We start from the raw sequence: 20,192 nt of genomic DNA, 5'->3' as shown, positions 1-20,192 counted from the left end.
CAGATTGACAGACAGGTCAACAGACAGACAGGTCGACAGACAGACAGGACAGACAGAGGGGTAGAAAGACAGATGGGTAGAAAGACAGAGGGGTAGACAGACAGTACATTTGTCCCTCTCTAGAATGTCAGCCTTCACTCAGCCGTCCAGCTCAGCAGCCCTCCTGACTGAACACTCCCACAACACCCATCTGCAAGCTGACGCCAGGCGTGTGCTGGTGTGTGCGAGAGCAGTTGTTTAGTTGTTTACAGGGAAACTAAATAAAATGGCTGCGTTTCTACGGTGCATCTCCAATCTGAGGAAACACTGGGCGGTCCAGTGGGAATCCAACCCCTGACTTTTTGGCGGTATCCCCACCATGAAGGGTGTAACGTGTGTGTCCATATTAAACATGCAGTCTGTGACTTGCTTATTGGACTGCGTTAAAGTCCACGTGTAATCAGAACAGACGTCTAAGAGATGTTTTATCACATGTTACTTGCACCCCAGATAGTAAAACTGCTGTGGCCCGGACCCGTCCCACACCCGACACTTTCATCCAGCCCACATACCACATGGAATGATGGCACTTGGGCGGTCCGCTCCTGTTTGCCAGATCTGGGCCAGAACCAAGCCACAGCAATGCCGCATGTGCCACATTTGCCAAAGGTGTTTTGTGATATTTGGGCCATATTCAGCATTTACCACACGGGTCACTTCAGGGTCACATCCAGACCACATGTTGCCCAGAGCACCGTGTCTTTGCCAAAAAAAGGCCCACTTTTGATTGGGCATATGTGGGCCATGTGTGCTATTATACGTGTGGGCCACTTCAGGCTCACATCCGTTTTGTCAGGGCCAGAAGAAGACCAGCAGTGCCGCATCATTGCCTGAAGTGGCCCACATCCGGATGCTGTCTGGGAGATCGTCAGCAGTATCTGGCCCAACTAAAAAGTGGCTCTGCAGGTGTTCTTCATGGTATTTTAGAGTTTGTCATATCATGGAAAACGATAATAAAACATTGACGATTCATCCTGCACTCGGGGGCGTATACTAATTTTGCATCCAATGAAATAATTTGAATCTTTATGCCCCTCCCTCATAACCATAAAATCTGCCACTGACCGACCGGTGCACAGGGCTATGAGCTAGCTAGCTAGCAGCTACGGCTCGTCGCCATAGAAACTGAATGGGAGTAGAACGGATATTGAACCGCTTTCTGTGGTCATTTGAGTAGTTCGAAAGAAAATGGCGACTGTTGTTAGTTGTCATGGTGACAACCCACGTCAGTGGGGCTGTAAATGTTCGTAACTACTCCACTGCTTGTTTGGTTGTAACCGCAAGTCGGTTTATACAGAAATCAGCTCGCTACAACGGTCACGTTCTTTGCAATGGCAGCGGTTCAGATAAAAATGGCCACCGCTCTGCCCATCCTGCTATGTTGATTTGAATGGGAACGTCCCTTCTGCTGTCATTCATTTTTTTATGGTTGTCACTGTGTTTTTGGTTGCCGCACACTGCTGGCCCAGTCCTTTCTGCCAGTCCCAATCCCCTCCACTGGCCCCCATCCCCTACGCCGGCCCGGTCCCCTCCACTGGCCCCGATCCCTTCCGCCAGCTGCGATACCCTCCGCCGGCACCGGTCCCCTACGCCGGCCCTGGTCCCTTCCACTGGCCCCGGCCCCCTCCACCATCCCCGGTCCCCTATGCCAGCCCTGGTCCCCTACGCCAACCGCTGTCCCCTATGCTGGCACCGGTCCCTTCCGCTGGCCCTGGTCCCCTATGCTGGCCGTAGTCTCCTCCGTCGGTACCGTCCCCTTTGCCGGCACCAGTCCCTTCCGCTGGCCCTGGTCCCCTATGCCAACCGCTGTCCCCTATGCTGGCACCAGTCCCTTCCGCTGGCCCCGGTCCCCTATGCCAGCCCTGGTCCCCTACGCCAACCGCTGTCCCCTATGCCGGCACCGGTCACTTCCACCGGCCCTGGTCCCCTATGCCGGCCCCAGTCTCCTCCGTCGGTACCGTCCCCTTTGCCGGCACCAGTCCCTTCTGCTGACCCCGGTCGCCTACACCAGCCATGGTCCCCTTCGCCAGCCCCGGTCCCCTACGTCGGCCCCAGTCCCTCCTGCCTGCCCCGGTCTCCTACACTGGCCCGTCTTCTGCCATGGCATCGGTCACATGGGGCCCCCTTCTGTCTGCAGCACATTCAGTGCTATTGGCTACTGTAAACGGCAATCAATATCCACGACACATCCCTCTGTAGCTTCCTGTTTTTACAGGAAACACGTAAACATGTGGACTCATATAGCACTGTGCTAGCCGTTTCATGGGGTCTTTAAGGGTGTGTCTCTTTACAATCACAGTGAATGCTATTTCCAGCATTAACCAGGCTACACACACACACACAGGCTGTAAAGCCGTCTTTGCTCAGCTCTCGACTGGCTGCGTCCTGCTCAGCTCTTCAGTCAGGCCTCTTCAAAGTGTGTAAAAATAACTTGTGCTATCTGTGAACCTGTGATAAGTTTAAATCCACATCCAGCTGTCGACACTCTCAGAGAAGCCAAGAGACACGTTTTCTCGTTCTGCGAAACACAAAACGCCAACCTGGATGTGAAACCTACCAAATACTCTGTGAAGCACTTTATGAAGTCCGTCAGATAAATACCGTCAACACTGATCAGATAAATCACTGAGGTTTGCCATAATGATGATGATTACACCCATTTCCATATGGAAAACAGTGAAGGGTAGGGGAATGTGAGGAAGCAGAGACACTGTTAACCATTTTTTCCTACTCGTCCTCCAACCCATACGACCACATAGGCCGTATACCCTCTAATACAGGGTTTCTCAACCCAGTCCTCAAGGAACCCCCTATCCTGCAGATTTCCATTGTAACCCTGCCATAGGTAGCCCTGCTTGTACTTACTCGACCAATCATCTCGCAGCACTTAATTATGCAAGGTGTGCAACATCTGACAAAATTCATTGTTGATTGGCTGAATAACTGCAAACAGGTGCCTATTCAGGGTTGCAAAGAAAATATGCAGATAGGGGGTCCTTGAGGACTGGGTTGAGAAACACTGCTCTAATACGACCCACATGAGCGTTTCCCTAAATTAGCGCCCCTACCGGCGGCAGGAGATATGCCAAAGGTACTTTCGCCTCTGTACGCTGTGGGTTTTTATCTACTTGTTGACGTCCTTTTTACAACGCCTCATAGACAGGCGAATAAAGCTAAGTCGTCAGTAAATAGTGATAAAAACAGTTTGATAACAATAGAATAGTAGTCGGTGCGTTTTTTGTGTGGTTTCGCCGTCTAGTATAGTAACTAAGATGGCTATGGACAGCACGACCGCTAGAGGTCGCTTAACTTTAAAACGTAACTTTTTTTCCCATTCATTCATCTTCAGCCGCTTCTCTGGGGTGGGGTCGCGGTAGCAGCAAGCTAAGTAGGGCACTCCAGACGTCCCTCTCCCCAGCAACGCCCTCCAGCTCCTCCTGGGGGATCCCAAGGTGTTCCCAGGCCAGATTGGACATGTAGTCCCTCCAGTGAGTTCTGGGTCTACCCCGGGGTCTCCTCCCAGTTGGCTGTAACCAGTAAACCTCCAAAGGAAGGTGCCCAGGAGGAATCCTGATCAGATGCCCCGAACCACCTCAACTGGCTCCTTTCGATGTGAAGGAGCAGCGGCTCTACTCCGAGCTCCCTCCGGATGTCCGAGCTCCTCACCCCTATCTCTAAGGCTGAGCCCAGACACCCCTACGGAGGACACTCATTTCAGCCGCTTGTATCCACCATCTCACCCTTTCATCACCACCCAAAGCTCATAACCATAGGTGAGGGTTGGAACCAAGACTGACTGGTAAACTGAGAGCTTTGCCTTCCAGCTCAGCTCCCTCTTCACCACAACGGTCCGGTACAACGTCCACATTACTGCTGATGCTGCACCAATCCACCTGTCAATCTCCCCCGCTCCATCCTACCCTCACTCCGTGAACAAGACCCCGAGATACTTGAACTCCTTCACCTGAGGCAGCAACTCATCCCGAACCCGGAGGGAGCAATCCACCATGTTCCGGTAGAGAACCACGGCCTCAGACTGGGAGGTGCTGACTCTCATCCCGGCCATTTCACACTCAGCTGCAAACCGCCCCAGTGCGCTGGAGGTCACGTTCTGATGAAGCCAACAAAACCACATCATCTGCGAAGAGCAGAGATGCAATTCTGAGGTTCCCAAAACGGACACACTCCTCACCTTGGCTGCGCCTTGAGATCCTGTCCATGAATATCACAAACAGAACAGGAGACAATGGACAACCTTGGCGGAGTCTGATACCCACTGGAAACGGGTTTGTAAAACGTACCTGTAGGTCATAACAAGCTATTTGTACAAACGACCTATGGGGGTTGTTTTTTTTTGGTGGAGGACAGTCACAAAAAGAGACAAACGTCATCCCAACTGCATTTTCAGGGAAACTGTTGCTTTCTGAGAATGTCACCCCCCCCCCTCCTTTCCTCCCCAATTGTATCTGGCCAATTACCCCGCTCTTCCGAGCCGTCCCGGTCTCTGCTCCACCCCCTCTGCCGATCCGGGCAGGGCTGCAGACCACCACATGCCTCCTCCCATACATGTGGAGTCACCAGCCGCTTCTTTTCACCTGACAGTGAGGAGTTTCACCGGGGGGACGTAGCGCGTGGGAGGATCACGCTATTCCCCCCCAGTTCCCCCTCCCAACGCACAGGCGCCCCGACCAATCAGAGGAGGCGCTAGTGCAGCGACCAGGACACATACCCACATGCAAACGCGGCCAATCGTGTTTCCTCTGAATCGCCATCAGCGGATGTTGTGTGACGTCCTGATGGCCAAATGTCCAAATCTGAATGTTTTCTTCAGAGAACCGGGTTCATGTTTTAAGCCTCTCCGACACGCACGGCTCCAAATAACTGCATGTTGACATTCGTTTGACATGTTACTGTAGACAAGAGGACGTGGAGTCTTAAAATAATCTCACCGGCTTGCAAAACCTGATCTTGTGATTTCTGTGTTGTGTATCGAATCGGAGCTTAAATATCGTCCTATTGAATCACGTTTTTTTTTTGGGGGGGGGACTTTTTTCTCCCCAGTTGTACCCGGCCAATCGCCCCCACTCTTCACCCACAACTTCACTACTTCTTTTAACTCAACACTACCTGCCTTCCTCTCCCTCATCTGGCAGCTATGATGAAGATGGAGAACACCAAGCACCCTATCATTTCTCATGGTGAAGTCCTACCAGACACCAAACATCCACATCACATCCCTCTACAGTCTGCAGGACCTGATGTTCATTTGTTAGATGTTGTCCCCCCCTCCCCTCCCCAATTGTACTTGGCCAATTACCCCACTCTTTCTGAGCCGTCCCGGTCTCTGCTCCACCCCCTCTGAGCCGTCCCGGTCTCTGCTCCACCCCCTCTGCCGATCCGGGGAGGGCTGCAGACTACCACATGCCTCTTCCCCCATACATGTGGAGTCACCAGCCGCTTCTTTTCACCTGACAGTGAGGAGTTTCACCAGGGGGACGTAGCATGTGGAAGGATCATGCTGTTCCCCCCAGTTTCTCCCTCCTTCCCGAACAGCCGCCCCTGACCGACCAGAGGAGGCGCTAGTGCAGTGACCAGGACACATACCCACATCTGTCTTCCCACCCGCAGACACGGTCAATTGTGTCTGTAGGGACGCCCGACCCAGTGTCGAACCGATGATCCCCGTGTTGGTAGGCAACGGAATAGACCGCCCATACCACCCTGGACGCCCAGGCGTTGTCTTTAACACACCGGAGACAGGAAGTGTTTTTCTTTGCCTGTAAATCTTCAGGATTGTGTCTTTAAACTCACGTCAACACAACCAAGAGCGAAATCTGCCAGATGTACTTCCCTGACTTTGGCTGTCAGGTGACGTCTCACCTGTTTTCCATCCAGCGTGTAGAGTTTCTTCACGGCTCCAGAGTCCAGTTTGATGGCCTCGGTGATGTCGGCCAGAACCTGTTCGAAGGAGTGAGCCGTCTTCTTGTTCAGCAGGACCCTGACGGCCTTCCGTGGCTTCACCCCGCTCCGGATCACCGTCACCAACTTGGCTTGATGAAGTCTTTGTTTTCTCTCCCTTGGGCTGTGGCGTTGGACTCTTTGGAACCGGGCCCAACGCTACAGCACCGGATCCCGGGTCGCCACAACAGATGGGCCGGCGGTGCGGACCGGACCTGAGCTGGGCCGTGGCCGGTTCCAGTACCGCCGCTGCTGCTGGCACCAGGTTTCCAAACTGGGGTTGGAGATCTTGGTGTAGTCCACCTTCCGGTAAGGCTCATTGGATGCACAGACATATGACTCACCTGTTGGGGTAGGTTTTAGATACACACACACACAAACACACACACACGCACACAAACACACACACACACACACACACACACACACACACACACACACACGTTAAGTCACTTTCACCTGCTTCATTTACTTACACAACACACCTGTGTGGAAACACCTGCCTTACATCCATCCATCCAGCCATTATCTAAACCGCCCACCATGCTCTCAGGGTCGCAGGGATGCTGGAGCCTCTCCCAGCAGTCATCGGGCGGCAGGCGGGGACCAGGCCTGGACAGGCCGCCAGACCATCACACAGGGCCCACAAAACATTCACACCTAAGGACAATTCAGTACGGCCGAGTCACCTGACCTACATGTCTTTGGACTGTGGGAGGAAACCGGAGCCCCCGGAGGAAACCCACACAGACACGGGGAGAACATTGCAACCTCCACACAGAGGACGACCCGGGACGACCCACAAGGCTGGACTACCCCCGGGGCTCGAACCCAGGACTTTGACTTGACTTGACTTCTTGCTGTGAGGTGGCCCACATGTATAATAGCAAATATGGCCCAAATATGCCAAATCACATGTGGGCCTTTTTTGGCAAAGACGCGGTGCTCTGGGCAACATGTGGTCTGGATGTGACCCTGCAGCGCCCCGTGTGGTAAATGGTGAAAATGGCCCAAATATCACAAAACACATATGGGCCACCTTTGGCAAACATGTGGCACATGCGGCATTGCTATGGCTTGGTTCTGGGCCCAGATCTGGCAAACGGGGGCGGACCGCCCAAGTGCCATCATTCCTCGCGGTATGTGGGCCGGATGAGGTGTCGTGTGGGACGGGTCCGGGCCACAGCAGTACTGCTGTCTGGGTAGCTGTTAGCTGTTAGCTGTTAGCGGCACCAGAGGAAACGCTTTCTCCTGCAGGTTTCTACCAATCACAACTATGCTACACCCAGGTCTTCCTGTTTTACCTTATAAGGCAAAAAACACCTCATCTTCCTCACTGCCAGCCTCTATACCTCCTCTCCTTCTCTCTCTCTCTCTCTCTCTCTCTCTCTCTCTCTCTCTCTCTCTCTCTCTCTCTCTCTCTCCGCCTCTCTCTCTCTCTCTCTCTCTCTCTCTCTCTCTCTCTCTCCTCTCTCTCTCTCTCTCTCTCTCTCTCTCTCTCTCTCTCTCTCTCGCTCTCTCTCTCTCTCTCTCTCTCTCTCTCTCGCTCTCCTCTCTCTCTCTCTCTCTCTCTCTCTCTCTCTCACGCACACACACTACTGCTACTACACGGCCCATAAATCCCAGTCTCCCACAGCTGTCTCGCTCTGCTGAGTGGACCTCTAGAGCAGCAGACAGACCTCCCTGCCTCCTGCCTGTCTGTCTTCGCTCTCTCAGGGTTGTTGGTTCGATTCCCTGAGCTGCTAGCTGCAGGTTTCACTGCTGATAATCCCTCGCAGCAGCTGTTTCCACACAGGTGTGTTGTGTAGACACCGAAGCAGGGTAACATGCCATCATCCCTCCTATAGTCCCACTTTACATCCATCCATCGTCCAAACCGCTTATCCTGCTCTCAGGGTCGCGGGGATGCTGGATCCTATCCCAGCAGTCTGCAGCCGTGCAGTAATTATTATTAATTATTAATAATTAGTATGTTGTCATTGATCTTCATTTGTCTTTCAATCATATCAGGATGGTATTGTCATGTCGTGATACACCTTTTGTTCTTAATAAGTAAACACTAAATACAATAATTAGAAAACAAAGATATGTTAAAATAAAAGGGTATGAGAGATATTTGAGAAGTGTTGCAGTGTCAGTAGGCCGGGACCAGTCCAGTTCCTGTGAGACATGGATGAGATCCAAACACACTGTGCCGTGGAGTTTCCTGAGTCCTGACCGATCGCCTTCCTCAGGGTTCATCCATTTCTATTAAGTCAGACATTAATGACATCACATCCTGTTTATGGGTAAAGTGGTCTGCTGTCTGCTCTGGTCTGATGACTCCGGGAAGTCTTGCGGAGCGACACATCCGTCTCTCTCTAGGTCTGCTGGCTTGGCAGCTTCCTGTACCAGTAACTTACATCAGCCGCCATCAAGACCATTAGCATCAATATTTCAGTGATGCTGGACTGCGCCTGCCATGTTTATATGACTTATGACAACTGAGACAGAACACACGGATAACCTGGTCAACATGTAGCATCATCCAACCCTATGCATCCATTATCTATGCCCATCCATCTATCGTCCATTATCTATGTCCATCATCCGCCCGTCCATCCATCGATTATCTGTCCATCCATCATCCATCCATCCATCTATCATCCATTATCTATGTCCATCATCCATTATCTGTCCATCCATCCATCCATCCATCCATTATCTATGTCCATCATCCATCCATCCATCCATTATCTATGTCCATCCATTCATCCATCCATTATCTATGTCCATCCATCTATCATCCATTATCTATGTCCATCATCCATCCATCTATCCATCCGTCCATCCATCGATTATCTGTCCATCCATCATCCATCCATCTATCATCCATTATCTATGTCCATCATCCATCCATCCATTATCTGTCCATCCATCCATCTATCATCCATTATCTATGTCCATCATCCATCCAGCCATCCATTATCTGTCCATCCATCCATCTATCATCCATTATCTATGTCCATCATCCACCCGTCCATCCATCGATTATCTGTCCATCCATCCATCCATCCATCCATCCATCCATCCATCCATCCATCCATCCATCCATCCATCCATCCATCCATCCATCCATCATCCATTATCTATGTCCATCATCCATTATCTGTCCATCCATCCATCCATCCATCATCTCTGTCCATCCATCCATCCATCCATCCATCCATCCATCCATCCATCCATCCATCCATCCATTATCTATGTCCATCCATCTATCATCCATTATCTATGTCCATCATCCATCTGTCCATCCATCATCCATCCATCCATTCATCATCCATTATCTGTGTCCATCCATCCATCATCGTTCATTATCTCTGTCCATCCATCCATCCATCCATCCATCCATTATCTATGTCCATCCATTATCTATGTCCACCCATCCATCCATTATCTATGTCCATCCATCATCCATCCATTATCTGTCCATCCATCATTCATCTATAATCTATGTCAATCCATCCATCCATTATCTATGTCCATCCATTATCTATGTCCACCCATCCATCCATTATCTATGTCCATCCATCATCCATCCATTATCTGTCCATCCATCATTCATCTATAATCTATGTCAATCCATCCATCCATTATCTATGTCCATCCATCCATCTATTCATCCATTATTTATGTCCATGCATCCATCCATTATCTGTCCATCCATCCATCCATTATCTATGTTCATCCATCCATCCATCCATCCATCACCCAGGCATCCATTATCTATGTCCAGCCATCATCCATCCATTATCTATGTCCATCCATCCATCCAGCCATTATCTATGTCTGTCCATTCATCCATCCATTATCTGTGTTAATCCATCTATCCATTATTTATGTCAATCCATGCATCCATCTATCTATCAAGCATGCATCGGCTAAAGCATGCATTGGCTACAAGGCAGGGAGACGCCCTGCACAGGACACCAGTCTCTCACAGTGTATATACACACACAAACACACACACCACACACACACACACCTGTAGACAATTCAGAGAGTGCAGTTCATCTGACATTTATGTTTTTGGACTGTGGTTGTACTGGTCAGCTCCCAGTAACCAACAGTAGTGGACTGTGGTTGTACTGGTCAGCTCCCAGTAACCAACAGCAGTGGACTGTGGTTGTACTGGTCAGCCCCCAGTAACCAACAGTAGTGGACTGTGGTTGTACTGGTCAGCCCCCAGTAACCAACAGCAGTGGACTGTGGTTGTACTGGTCAGCCCCCAGTAACCAACAGTAGGGGGCTGTGGTTGTACTGGTCAGCCCCCAGTAACCAACAGTAGGGGGCTGTGGTTGTACTGGTCAGCGCCCAATAACCAACACAAGTGGACTGTGGTTGGACTGGTCAGCCCCCAGTAACTGACAGTAGGGGGCTGTGGTTGTACTGGTCAGGTCCCAGTAACCAACAGCATTGGACTGTGGATGTACTAGTTGGCCCCCAATAACCAACACAAGTGGACTGTGGTTGTACTGGTCAGCCCCCAGTAACCGACAGTAGGGGACTGTGGTTGTACTGGTCAGCCCCCAGTAACCAACAGCAGTGGACTGTGGTTGTAGCGGTCAGCCCCCAATAACCAACACAAGTGGACTGTGGTTGTACTGGTCAGCGCCCGGTAACCGACAGTAGTGGACTGTGGATGTACTGGTCAGCTCCCAGTAACCGACAGCAGTGGGCTGTGGTTGTTCTTGGTCAGCCCCCAGTAACCGACAGTAGTGGACTGTGGTTGTACTTGTCAGCCCCCAGTAACCGACAGTAGTGGACCGTGGTTGTACTGGTCAGCCCCCAGTAACTGACAGTAGTGGACCGTGGTTGTACTGGTCAGCCCCCAGTAACCAACAGTAGTGGACTGTGGTTGTACTGGTCAGCCTCCAGTAATCAACAGTAGTGGACTGTGGTTGTACTGGTCAGCTCCTAGTAACCAACAGTAGTGGACTGTGGTTGTACTGGTCAGCCCCCAGTAACCGACAGTAGTGGACTGTGTTTGTACTGGTCAGCTCCCAGTAACCGACAGCAGTGGACTGTGGTTGTACTGGTCAGCTCTCTTGTGTGTATGTGTTGATGAGAAGTCAGGCCTGGTGCTCTGTCAGCTTTCCCTTAAGAAACAAGTATGAACTATACAACTATACATGTCTATATGCCCAGTAACACCAGTAACACCAGTACAACCAGTACAACCAGCCACTGAACAGCTTGGCAGGAGTAGCGAGGGGGTTTTCGGATACCTTACAAAGGCCGTCATTTTCTCATGAGAAGAGTTAATAGAGAATCTCCTTTAAACTGACACGTCTCCTCAGCATCCACCCTGCTGAGGACTCCATCAGCAGCACGCTGAGCCCCTCTGCTGCAGAGAGGCTGTTCTGTATCTCACCCCCGATCCCGACCTCTGACCTCTGGGGAGGAGAATGAGAATACAGCGTTCCCCAGTCTGACACTGTTCATGTGTGTGTGTGTGTGTGTGTGTGTGTGTGTGTGTGTTTGCACGTGTGTGCCTCACCTTCCACCAGCTCCTCCATGCTGCTGATCTTACTGCCGTCCACGGTGTAGATGGTGCGCACGCCCTGCGGGAGGTGCAGGTTGTCCGCCAGCGAGCGCGTGAGCTCCATCAGCAGTGCGTCGAACGAGCGGAAGCGGTCGCCGGACACAGCGTACACGAGCCCCTTGAAGTACCGGTCCCCGTTCCGGTAGAACCGGACCTTCTTGGCCCGCCTCTCTGACGTGAGCGCCTGCAGCGTGCGCGTCCGGTAGTAGCTGCAGTTGGCGCTGTGGGCGGGGCTCGGCACCAGGCTGCTGCCCCGCGAGCCCGGCCCGGACCCGCCGCCGCTGCCGCTGCCGGCAGACTCCTCCCTCTTGGTGCGCAAGGAGCGACCCCGCCGCACCTTGTCCCGTTCATCGAAATGTTCCAGCTCGATGCTCTTACTGTTCAGAGACATGGCGGAGAAACAGCCACCTGCACCCCCAACACACTTGTAATCCCCCTTTTATCAAGTCCTCCTCTGCTGTGGGTCACCTCCTCTGCTGTGGGTCACCTCCTCTGCTGTGGGTCACCTCCTCTGCTGTAGGACACCTCCTCTGCTGTAGGTCGCCTGCTCTGCTGTGGGTCACCTCCTCTGCTGTGGGTCACCTCCTCTGCTGTGGGTCACCTCCTCTGCTGTGGGTCGCCTGCTCTGCTGTGGGTCACCTCCTCTGCTGTGGGTCACCTCCTCTGCTGTGGGTCGCCTCCTCTGCTGTGGGTCACCTCCTCTGCTGTAGGACACCTCCTCTGCTGTAGGTCGCCTGCTCTGCTGTGGGTCACCTCCTCTGCTGTGGGTCACCTCCTCTGCTGTAGGACACCTCCTCTGCTGTAGGTCGCCTGCTCTGCTGTGGGTCACCTCCTCTGCTGTGGGTCACCTCCTCTGCTGTAGGACACCTCTTCTGCTGTAGGTCGCCTCCTCTGCTGTGGGTCACCTCCTCTGCTGTGGGTCACCTCCTCTGCTGTGGGTCACCTCCTCTGCTGTAGGTCGCCTGCTCTGCTGTAGGTCCCCTGCTCTGATGTAGGTCACCTGCTCTGCTGTGGGTCACCTCCTCTGCTGTGGGTCACCTCCTCTGATGTAGGTCACCTGCTCTGCTGTAGGTCACCTGCTCTAGTGTAGGTCACCTCCTCTGCTGTGGGTCACCTCCTCTGCTGTGTGTCACCTCCTCTGCTGTGGGTCACCTCCTCTGCTGTGGTTCACCTCCTCTGCTGTAGGTCACCTGCTCTAGTGTAGGTCACCTCCTCTGCTGTGGGTCACCTCCTCTGCTGTGGGTCACCTCCTCTGCTGTAGGTCACCTCCTCTGCTGTGGGTCACCTCCTCTGCTGTAGGTCACCTGCTCTAGTGTAGGTCACCTCCTCTGCTGTGGGTCACCTCCTCTGCTGTAGGTCACCTCCTCTGCTGTGGGTCACCTCCTCTGCTGTGGGTCACCTCCTCTGCTGTAGGTCACCTGCTCTAGTGTAGGTCACCTCCTCTGCTGTGGGTCACCTCCTCTGCTGTAGGTCCCCTGCTCTGATGTAGATCACCTGCTCTGCTGTAGGTCACCTCCTCTGCTGTGGGTCACCTCCTCTGCTGTGGGTCACCTCCTCTGCTGTGGGTCACCTCCTCTGCTGTAGGTCACTTCATCCTACCACGTCGTACCTTCACTGTGTTTTATTACGGTTCAACTTGTATTGTTTTAGTCATTCTGCCCGCCTTCCTCCTCCTCTGCCCTCCTCCTCCTCCTCCTTCTGAGCGCAGAACCCTCTGCTGTAGGAAAGATGCTCCGGAAATGATTGACTTGATTGATTGACTGATTGATCAGGAACCGGCGACGCTCGACAGTTCTGCAGCAGCATCGGAGCGATGACGGAGAACACAGCGGCGTTACCCTGCCTCCGCCTTCTCCTCCATCTCTCGCCCCCCGTTCTTCTTCTGCGCTTTAACGATCCGCCGTCGTCGTCATTCCGTCTCCGTGCAGACTGACGGGTGCACGAGAGTCCGCCCCGAACCCGGCTCCGTGATGGCTGAAGGAGAGTCCGCTCCGAACCCGGCTCCGTGATGGCTGAAGGAGAGTCCGCGCCGAACCCGGTTCCGTTAACGTGTCCTCCGCTCGGTCAAAATCCAGACAATAGCCGCTCTGATCCGCCAAAACAGCCTAAATCCGCCTCAATCCCGGCCAGCGTCCAGGCTCATACGGGTCCAGAGTCCGGTACCGACCTTCCTCCTGCTCCGCATCCCACCATGAGAACCGATGGAGGACCCACGGACATCCGGTCGGCGGTCCCCGATCACAATAGGAGAGAGAGAGCGAGAGAGAGAGCGAGGGGGAGAGAGAGGGGGAGAGAGAGAGAGATAGAGAGAGAGAGGGGGGGGGGGAGAGAGCGAGAGAGAGAGAGAGAGAGCGAGAGAGAGAGGGAGAGCGAGAGAGAGAGAGAGGGGGAGAGCGAGGGAGAGAGAGAGGGAGAGAGAGAGAGAGAGAGAGGGAGAGAGAGAGAGAGAGAGAGTCCTTCAGTCAGGATTAACACTCGTGAAACGGGTTTATATTAAAACGAGTCTGGATGTTAAACAGAATAATTAATAATAATTCATACTAATTAATAAGACGCATGCTTCTTCCTGATCTACATCACGTGCTCACACCGCTCGCTCGCGTCTTAACGCCCCACACCACACACCGTATTGCTCCCTCCGCCCAAATACTGCTCACACGCACGCACACGCGCACGCGCGCTTACACACCCCAGTAAAGCCGTGGAGACGGTTTGTTGCTATGGAGGTTTTTTTTTCCCTCCCGTCGTCCTTTTATCCGTTGTCACGAGACCCCCCACCCCCGTCCGTAGCTCTCCGGTTGGGCGGTGGATCCGGATCCAACAGACGGGTCAGGGTCCGGATGATTCCGGATCCAGTAGACGTGTCCGGGTCCGGGTCCGTGGGGTTCCGGGCTATGCTGCACTGCTGCTGCTGCACGGACACGCGACGCTACGGGCGCGAGACAGCATGGCTGCTGCGGCAAGAGGGAGGAGCGCGTGACACACCGAACTACGGACTGACAGCCTGCACGTGTACGAGATTATCATATCTGTCTGTGTGTCTTTCTGTCTGTCTCTCTCTGTGTGTGTGTGTGTGTGTGTGTGTGTGTGTGTGTGTGTGTGTGTGTGTGTGTGTGTGTGTGTGTGTGTGTGTGTGTGTGAACTGACTCGGGGTGTGTGTGTGAACTGACTCGGGGTGTGTGTGTGTGTGTGTGAACTGACTCGGGGTGTGTGTGTGTGTGTGTCTGTGTGTGTGTGAACTGACTCGGGGTGTGTGTGTGTCTGTGTGTGTGTCTGTGTGTGTGTGTGTGTGTGTCTGTGTGTGTGAACGGACTCGGGGTGGGTGTGAAGAAGACAGTAACTCTACTTTAGGGTGTGTTAATCTAAAGGAGGGATTTCATTAATATTGTCCAAAGATGTCATTGTTCAATACAGCTCGTTCAAATTCAAGTCTCTCTCTCTCTCTTTCTGTCTGTCTGTCTCTTTCTCTGTCTGTCTCTTTCTCTCTGTCTGTGTGTCTGTCTGTCTCTTTCTGCCTGTCTACCTCTCTCTTTCTCTGTCTGTCTGTCTCTCTCTCTGTCTGTCTGTCTGTCTCTGTCTCTTTCTCTCTGTCTGTCTGTCTGTGTCTCTGCCTGTCTACCTCTCTCTTTCTCTTTCTGTCTGTCTCTTTCTCTCTGTCTGTCTGTGTGTCTGTCTCTTTCTCTCTGTCTGTGTCTGTCTGTCTCTTTCTGCCTGTCTACCTCTCTCTTTCTGTCTGTCTGTCTCTCTCTCTGTCTGTCTGTCTGTCTCTTTCTCTCTGTCTGTCTCTGCCTGTCTACCTCTCTCTTTCTCTTTCTTTGTCTGTCTGTGTGTCTGTCTCTCTCTCTGGTGTTGCACGAGCGCCGCCAGCAGGTGAGCGGTGAACCGTTCACTCCACCGCGGAGGAGGAGGAGGAGGAGGTGTAGATAGATTTGTGTGATGAATTATTAACGTATAAACCGTTTCTATTCTTATTGCTCTAGAATAAAAATCATGTCCACCAAATCAGTAGAAGTCAAACAAGAGCATTATAAACTTATTTATTTCTATTGAAGCTACAAAAACACTGAAGAATCCCAACTATGATGAATAAATGATGACTAATTACCATAATGGCTACATTATAAATAATTCTGCTCAATAAGTGCTGTGAATAATTGATGGAGATAATGTGGGCGTGGCCGGCCGTCTTAATGGGGCGGGGCTCCCCTTTACAAGATGACTTTGACGTCACAGAGTTCTTCCGGCGTGAGAGATGTCTCCAGGTGACCTCCCCAGGATCCAAACGCTGGTCCTCCTTTTGGGAGGAAAGCAAACTGGAGAGGTCATTCAAACAGACGCAGTTTGACGACCAGCCGCTGTGTTTTACTGGAACAACTGGTTTCCTCTGGTCCCGGAAGCACAACACTTCTAGAAACACCTGACTATAAATGGGGCCAGGCAAATGTTCTGTGTTGTCATTTATCATCTTTCACACAGCCACACGAACACGTGTATCAAAACGAAACAAAGAATCGCTGTCCAGGACAACGCCCGCCAGCCAGGATGACTGCCGGAACCGCCGGTCTGCGTGGGCTAGCGGTTAGCTTAGCCTGCCCCGCTTCCGTGTCCTGTCAGACCGCCCTCGGCATTTCCTCCTGGGGCGCAGCTCCAGGCAGGGGCCGTGGTCGCCGGGCCCACCGGACGAAGCTGACCGAGCTCTCCCAGCCGATCCAGCGCCAGCTCTCCCGGCCGATCCAGCGCCAGCTCTCCCGGCCGATCCAGCGCCAGCTCTCCCGGCGGATCCAGCGCCAGCTCTCCCGGCCGATCCAGCGCCAGCTCTCCCGGCCAGACACCCTCGACACACCTCCCCGCACTCCTCACGACGACTCCAAAAACACCACAGTCAACGCCAGGCGAGGCCGCCGCCAGACCGCCCTCGGTGTCATCGGGACTGCCGGTCTGCGTGGGCTAGCGGTTAGCTTAGCCTGTTCCGCTCTCCCAGCTATCAAACCAAGACAAAACGTGGACGTGGACAAAGACACTGCATGGACGGGACAAGGTGAGGCCGCCGCAAATGTGAATTCAACTCCCACACCGGAAGTGGTGTCATGTTGTGACGTACAGTCAACTCCCACACCGGAAGTGGTGTCATGTTGTGACGTACAGTTCTGTTTCTAAATTGACGACGACAATCTATGACCCAACATTTCTCACCAAATGAGATGTGACATATTCCAGGAAGTGTGTTATGTCATACCTCACATGACCCAGCAGTCCAGTGTGCGGAGCCTCAGCTGGATCCTTAAACATGGTGTTTTACGTACGAGAAGACACGTGATACATGTACGTAATGACGGGACCGTCCCTGTGATTATCCCCGGATCGCCCAGCACTGAACACAAATTAAGTACAGAAGTTTCTCTGACGTTTTCGGGGTAATTCAGAATACACTAGGATTTCACTCCTACCTACAACGACCATGGGCGGTCAAAATGACGGCCGGTTTTTAAACTCTATATTTTGTCAAGATAAATACGCAGTTGAGATGTTAATGCCTTGCATATGTCAGTACGTCTGTTGGGAAACGACTGACTCCAAACTCAACATTTTAACAACTATAATATTATTTTTAAACAATTTAACCTTCAGAGAGACATGGTCGAACCTGAATAGCGAAATCGAGAAAGTGAAAATATTACCTGAAAGACAAAACGGAAAACACATGTTGCTAATCTAACAAAAGTAACAAGGCCTATAAAACGTGAAATGTGGACTTCCGGTTTGAGGAACATGTGAGAGGAAGCGTAACCTCAGGCTCTCCCGCCAATTTCTTACTTTTTTCACCATCCCAGATAGTTTTGAAGTAGAGTCATGGACGGCTAACTGTCTTTTAACACTCCAGCACGATGCCAAAACAAAATAAATGATCAAAACAAGACAAACCAGACTACATGCCTGCAGGTAGCGGCTCCTCCGAGACGAGCATCGTTGGCATGCTAGCAGACCTCAGGGCAGAGATTAAGACGAGCTTCATGGTCCCGGAGGCAAAATTGGATCAAATCCAGTCTGCGGTGACGGAACACCATCAACGCATCCAGTCTTTGGAATCAAAGGCCAACCTCCAGGACCAGCTCACCAGTAGACTGGAGGAACAATGTGAGGCTCTAGCCGCAAGCAATGCTAGGCTAATGGCTAAAACAGGGGATTTGGACGGACGGAGCCGCAGAAACGACATCAGAATCATCGGCCTCCCTGAATCCATTGAGGGGCCAAGACCCACTGAATTCTTTTCACAACTCCTGGGCGAACAGATTGTCTGGTCACCACCGGAACTGGGCCGAGCACACAGGGCTAAACGGAGCGAGGCCGCGGCCTGTGAGTATTCGCCTACATCGCTACCAGATCAGAGACCAGATTATTAGGGAGACTCGCACACGGTGGGCTAAACTACAATGTCGTGGCTCAACAGTACAGATTTTCCAGGATTACACCCCAGAGGTGCTGGAGCAACGAGTGAAGTACCGACGAGTCATGTTGAAGCTGTACAGTTTAGGCCTCGAGCCATCCCTGCGTTATCCAGCTCGCTTACAAACTACACTTCAGAATGAGGCCAGACAACGCCTCTCCTGGCCGAGGAAGCAGACCCTCTCCCGGCTGGCGACCGGCAGAGAGGAGGCGCTGATATCCAACTCCTGGACACCTACCACAGCTATATACCTTGAGTGGACTACTGTTGCTCGATTTACTTACCCAGAAGTTTATGAATCTATAATCCTATTTACTTATTTGATATTATTTGTCGGTCTGTTGTTGTTGTTTTTTTCCATTTTCTATTGTTTTTATTGTCTTTCTTATATCTATATGTTTTTTGTTTGTTCTTTCATCGTGCATGTGTGTGTGCGTGTTCTATGTATTTGACCTGTGGATTTCCTTTTTTTTTACTTCCATTTTGCAATAGCATAAGTGTTAGCAGTCACACTACAACCTAGATTTCGTTCACAACTGTTTATTTTATATATTGTTGTAAGTTTTTGGGTTGATAGTTTATGAAGGGTGGATACTGAGGCGTCTCGGGAAAGAAAGAAAATCATCACAGAAAGGGAAGCCATGGCTGGTATTGAGGAGGTGGGGGGGCCGAGGGCAAGAGGGGAGTGGGACACAGGGATGGGGTGGTCGACCTGGGAGCAGTTGGCCTGGGAAGTGGGGCGGTGGGACAGCATGGGGAAGCCAAAGTTATGTGTGGGGGAGGACCTCTCTGTTTTTTGATTGTTTAAATAAAACCACGTTGACTATGTCGCTTATATTTTGCCATATTGTTTTCAAGTGCCTAATGTTTCCTGTTTTTTGTCTCTTGCATCCTGAGTCAGGTCAAACGTCTCTGAAGTCATGTGATATATCATGGCAAACGTGACTGATGTGGTGGCTGGCGGTGGGCAGGCGGTAAGGATCATTTCACTAAACACTGTTGGGTTAAATTCCTCAGTTAAATGAACAAAAATTCTGACACATATTAAAAACCTAAGCACAGACATCATTTTTATTCAGGAGACACATTTATGCAACTCTGACCAAGGGAAGCTGAAAAGGCCTTGGATTGGACAGATGTTCCACTCTAAATTTAACTTGAAAATGAGGGGCGCTGCCATATTGATTAGAAAAAATTTGAAATTAAAATTTAAGGATGTAATCACAGATTCGAACGGCCGTTATGTCATAGTCAACGGTATACTCAATCAGAAACCAATTGTATTAGCATCTATGTATGCTCCCAACTGGGATGACCAAAACTTTATGAAATTGCTTCTGTCTTCTATTCTAAATTTGAATTCCCATCTATTATTACTAGGAGGAGACATGAACTGTGTTATTGACCCAATTCTTGATAGGTCCAGTACGAGACCAATAGCACCCTCCAAAATGGCCCAGACTCTCTACTTTTATGGACCGATATGGTTACATTTACCCTTGGAGATTCCTGTATCCATCCACTAGACAGTACTCCTTTTCCCCCCACATACACCGTTCCTTTTCGCGCATTGACTATTTCATTTTTGATAAATCACTCATTCCATCAATTGTCTCCACTAAATACTCCCTAATAACAGTCTCAGATCACTCAACCGTGATCTTGGATCTACACTTTGACCTTAATCCCAAGGGATTTAGATGTTGGCGTTTAGACCCTGTTTTACTAGCAGAGGCAAACTTCTGCAAATACATCTCTGAGTCAGTGAAAATTTTCTGTGAGACCAATCAAAATGAAGAGATTTCCGCATCCCTATTATGGGAGACCCTCAAGGCTTTTATACGAAGCAAGATTATTTCATATACAGCTCATGCTAATAAACTCTGTAGAGCACGTCAGCAGGAACTAGAAACAGCCATTGCAAATATTGACAATCTGCTCTCAACAAATCAACCACCCAATTTATACAAAGATAGGATGACACTTAAAACCGAGCTCGATCTTCTGCTGACGGGAGAGGCCGAGTGACTCCTCCTCCACTCCCAGGGGTCCATGTACGAACATGGATATAAAGCAGGCCATCTCTTGGCCCATCAACTAAAAGCTAGGGTAGCTGCAAATCAAATCACTCAGATACGGGATGAGACAGGCTCCATTATTATATCT

The 20,192-nt window shown here is 51.3% G+C and overlaps 1 pseudogene; it reads right to left on the bottom strand.

The window, feature by feature from the left end:
- Nucleotides 1-11,972, bottom strand: part of LOC130130672 (serine/threonine-protein kinase DCLK2-like) — a 41,821-nt pseudogene extending 29,849 nt beyond the window's left edge.
- Between the last annotated feature and the right edge of the window lie 8,220 nt (nt 11,973-20,192).

This window comes from Lampris incognitus, chromosome 20 (assembly GCF_029633865.1).
Source record: "Lampris incognitus isolate fLamInc1 chromosome 20, fLamInc1.hap2, whole genome shotgun sequence".
Taxonomy (NCBI): Eukaryota; Metazoa; Chordata; class Actinopteri; order Lampriformes; family Lampridae; genus Lampris; species Lampris incognitus.
This window is presented reverse-complemented; position numbering and strand designations above follow the sequence as displayed.